A 5,274-nucleotide genomic window follows, 5' to 3' on the forward strand; every position below is an offset into this window, starting at 1 on the left:
TGATGATACTAAATTAGATGAACCCGTTTTTAACAGTTCAACGAAGAAACTTTATAAACGGATTCACGATGCTAAGATTAAGGGAAACTTTAAGTTATGTAACCGATTAGTATCCAATTTATCACCAAAAGAAAAGGTAATGTTAGTTGAATTTGTGAAAGTTACAGAGGAAATCAACAAATGGATTGAAGCAAAAGTCAGAGATATACAAGTTATTGATGATCCAATTGAAAATAACGTTAATCACAATTTCAACACCACATCTAACTAAGTGTGGGGAGGTTCGAATCTTTTTAGGGTAATATGTATTTCTGTTAGAGTTAGATATTCTGTTTTCATGTAGTTCTCAAGAATGGAATCCGTATGGTCTTTCCCTAGCAGACCCTAAAGAACTAGTCTTCTCCCCCCATTCTGAATTTTTATTTTTTTTAGGTTTTACGAGATGAAGAATTCCTTTGATCTGAACCATGGTCTAATGCTACACGCTATAATTACTAAACGTAATAATGACACACTTCCGAGTGAACTGGTATCATTCATAAGAGATAAAATGAACATAGTAAGAAAAGAACTCAGAAAAGATCATCATAAGATACATTTTGGTAAAGGAAAATCAAAATCCGCAACGAAAAGAAGAGCACGACACCTTGAAAGATGCTATAAATGCGGAAAATGGTCACACGAAGGTAAATGTTCAGATAATCAAACATATTCAAACACCGAATTTGTTACTCTATGCAGAGAAGGACCGTTTATATGTTTAGAAGAAAATATATTGAAGATTCGAGGTTATGATTACGTAGCTATGGAGAACCAAATCACACGACTCTCCTATGAGTCGGCTAAAGCAGGTCTCTGAGAATTCTTTCTCACAGGTAAGTATGTACAGTTTTTATTTTTTTATTTTTATTACTTTTAACCTTTTGATAATAAACGCTGAATCGTTCGCTATAAAGTATTAAATTGGTATTCAATAAAATTAGGTATGCGTAACCGAAATTATTGATATCACACAAAAATTTATTACATCACTGCGAAATTTACCGTTTATTCTTAAGGTATAAATATCTTTAATCAATCAACCCAAAATATTTTAAAAATTCGTCAGGAGTAAAACTAGGTCGTTGAACCGAAATTACTTTACCGAAAAGAGGGGCGTATATTTTTAATAATATTTGATTGATTAAAGTGGGATAAAAGACCAAAAAGATTTTTAATTTCTTATTTTTACTTTGTTTTTAAAATTAATATATAAATATTAAATTAATATTGTAAACTTGTTAAAATCAATATGTTTAAGTTTGTAAATATTTGAACTTTTTAAAATCAATATATTTAAGTTTGTAAATATTTGAAAAAATTAATATTTTTAATATAAGTTTGTATGTATAAAAATAATATTTATATGAATTTTTAATTTTATGCATTTTAAATTTAAGTTTGGTGTGAATTTAAAAACAAAAATTTACTTTATTTCACTAAGTTAAAAAATTGATTTTTAAAATTCGTCGTGAGTTGAAAACTAGGTCGTTGAACCGAAATTGCTCTACCTAAGGGAGAGACGAGAACTTTTATTATCATTATTTTTAATCTTATTGAATTAAAGTATGCCAAAAACATTTAAAAAACCCAAAAATCTTTGCTTTTAAAACAACTCTTTGAATTGACAAATTTTAAAATTTTGTCGAGGGACGGACTAGGACAACGATCCGAAACACCCTCACTCCTAAAAAGAAACAAATTTTTAAAATTTTATGAATTTATGTTTTATTAGTATAAGGTCTTTGTATAATAAAAAAAAAACCCGAGACCCATGCGATCGCATGGGATTTACACTATACCTCCATGCGATCGCATGGAGGCAAAAGTCAGGACTGGATTAAAAAGACAGACGAGTTCTGTCTTCACCACAACACACACACAACTACACGAATACACTTCCAAATCACCTCTAAAATTCGCAATTTTTCACCATAATTCGTCAAATTTTTCGCTCTAATCATGAAATTGTTTAGAAGCTTTTCAAAGAAGGTAAAAATTACACCCCTAAACTCATAAATTTTCTAGTTTTTGTGATATTTATCAATATTTTACCTAATTTGATTTTGTTAATTTCTAGTGTAATTAGAGTTAAATTGTTAGTATTTTATACATGTATAACCTAGATTGATGTTATTTAACATGATTTGAAGCTAAAAACTTCAAAATTTTTAGGAATCTAGGGTTTGTGTTCTTCAGCAATTTGGGGCTTTTTGATATAAACAGGTTATGGCCGATTTTTGTCATGAATTATTGCTAAATTAAGTAGTGTAACATGTTTAGGTAGCTAAATGATCCAAACTTTGATCCTAAACATGATTTTTGAGAATTAAAGTGGACTTTTTAGGTATAAAATTCATGAACTTGATTAAATTGATATAAATGCCATTTGAAACTTGTTTAATTGCTAGTAATGGTTATTTTAACATGTTATTTGAGTTGAATGGTTATGAACTTTGTAAACATTTTCATATATGCTTATTTGAAAAAGTGTAGAATTGTTAAAATTGTGAAAATGTGTATAAGTTTAATTTTGATTAAACATGTTATTGTAATTGTTTCAAGTTGTTATTTTGATAACTAATGCATATTTGGATGCACAAATTTTGTGTTTAATGTGTTTTACAGAGATTTACTAATATTGATGGTGCATCATCATCATCATCTAGACAACCACAACCGGAACCTGAGCCAGAATTGCAATACGAGCCAGAACCCGAACAAGAACCACAACAGGAACAACAACATCAACCTGATCAACACGTACCTTATTATGATCCGCAATAATTTGTTGATGCCTTCATAGTATTTCCGATGCATCCACCAGTAGAATACCCAATGATTCCTGAACACACGTTGCATCCTAATCTGAGATTCGATAGAAGCTGGAGAGATTACCCAACATATCAAAGTAATAAATTCAAACTGATACCGAAAAATGTAGAAGTATCGAGGGTAATCGATTGGGAGCCTTTGGAAAGGGTCCAACTTGCTAACTCAGTTAGACAGGATTTGATCCAAAGGTATGGCAGCTCTTCTTTTCACGATTGGGAACGTTTATTCACCATTCGTAGACCTGTATATAAGGAATGGTGCATTGAGCTTATGAGTACTATTTCGTTAAATGCGGATGTAGATAGATTAGATGATAGAAGTTTTCTTAGATTTATACTTGGCCGTAGGATGTACAGGATATCCATGCCGGACATGGCCAGGGCTTTGCAGATATATACTCCTGGTGAATTATTACTACCCGATTGTATGAATTTGATTTATCGTGGTGAAAGGGTGGATAGGAATTTTGACGCAAACACCGTCTGGAGGCGTATGTCAGATTATAATGTTTTTACGCTGAGAGGAAAACACTCCTACTTACATATTAACAAAGCCGAGCTTCGTATAATTCATAGATTTTTGGCTAACTCGATTACACAGAGAGATCACAATAAGGAGAAAATGACTTTACATGATTTATCTTACCTAAAGTGTATTTGAGACCCAAGAGGCTTTGTTAATATCCCTTATTGTGTTGGTTTTTATTTGTCTAAAATGGTGGAAGGAATACAGGAAGGGGGAATAATAGGAGGAGGTATTTTTGTTACTCTCATTGGAGAGTATTTGGGTGTAGATAGGGATCAAGGGGGTCCACTTTTGAATGTAGGGAACAGGTTGAGCCTTTAGGATTGAGGGTCTATCAGGGTGCTAAGGTATTGAAAAGTAGACGCAATCAGGCAATACCATATGTTGGTAATCATCCTCAGGTAGAGAGAGGTTCAGATGAGGAAATAGAGGAAGTGGATGACATTAGGGATGTCATTAGGGAGGCTATGACTGACGTCTACCAGCGTGTAGATGAGGTAGAAATGACAAACGAGGAGAGATTTAGTCGGATGGAGCAGTGGCAAGCCCGGAATGATTACGAGCATTTCAGGCAATGACAGCATGATAGATGGGACTATCATCAGTGTCAGATCATGAGCCGGCTGTCACCTCGGGATCACTACGTCCCAACCCGACCCGCTTACTATCCTCCACACCAGCCCGAGATAAGACCACCATATACTCTCTACGACCCTAACCAGGCCTATCAGTACACCTATCACCAACCATGGAACCCGGACGACGACTTGAACTGGAACCCCTATCCAGATTGATATAGTTCCTGTTGGTGATTTCTATGATTTCTATGATTTTTATCTTTTTATTATTTCTATTTATTTATGTTTAAACACATTATATTTTGATACTTTTATTGTAATGTTTAATATTTTTATTATGTTGTACTAATATTTCATATTTGATTTGAAAGTGGGATTTTAAGTCCAATTTCAAATTACCATGCATGTTATTATTTGTAAGTATGTATATTGTCAATTGTACACAACAGGGTAAAACAGCGCATTTTCAAAGACTGGCATTAAGTTCAGCAAAAGCTACTAATTTTAACGACAAAAGGAAAAACAAATGTGATGTAACAACAAGACAGAATGAACAAATGATGTGCACCATTTATCATTCAACAAATAAATGCCAATATATTTGGAAACTTTGGTAAAATTTAATCATTTTTCTACGCTAATCACCCTCAATAATTTAAATTGTTACTGATTTCTTGCAAATGAGGGCATTGCAAGATCTTAAGTGTGGGAAAGGGTTAAATTCTTTCGGATTTTTAAAATTTTAACTTATACACTTGGTTACCATTAAAAATACTAGTAACGCGGTAGTTGTATTAGAATCTTGTGCTCTCTGATAATAAAGAACTGCCCTAGTCTTATATACTGACTACCCAATTCTAATAAAATTTTTCAAAACTTTCAAACAAATGAATTCAAAATCATGTTTATACATATTTATGAACGATAAAACTAGGTGTTGACACCGAAATTATTGTTACCTCGGAAAGGACAAAAATTGAGAAACAACCCAAAATGTTAGAATTCATTTAAAATGGAATAGAGGACAATAAAAAGGAAAAGAAAGGAAAATAAAAGCCAAGTGTGGGAAAAATTTACCAAGTTATTTAAAACATATATCACATATTTTTGTACAAATAACTGAGGATACTTTTTGGACAATTTTATCAGTTTTACCCAATTTCTTATAATATATTTGAAAGAAAAGATGGATCTACACGATGAATCAATTCCATCATTAAAAGGAAGTAAAGTCTTCCGAAAAAGACACGCGCTTCTTGATTTAGGTCAGGAAATTGTCGTCCAGACCAGTTGTAGT

The sequence above is a fragment of the Rutidosis leptorrhynchoides genome, chromosome 6 (genome assembly GCF_046630445.1).
Source record: "Rutidosis leptorrhynchoides isolate AG116_Rl617_1_P2 chromosome 6, CSIRO_AGI_Rlap_v1, whole genome shotgun sequence".
Taxonomy (NCBI): Eukaryota; Viridiplantae; Streptophyta; class Magnoliopsida; order Asterales; family Asteraceae; genus Rutidosis; species Rutidosis leptorrhynchoides.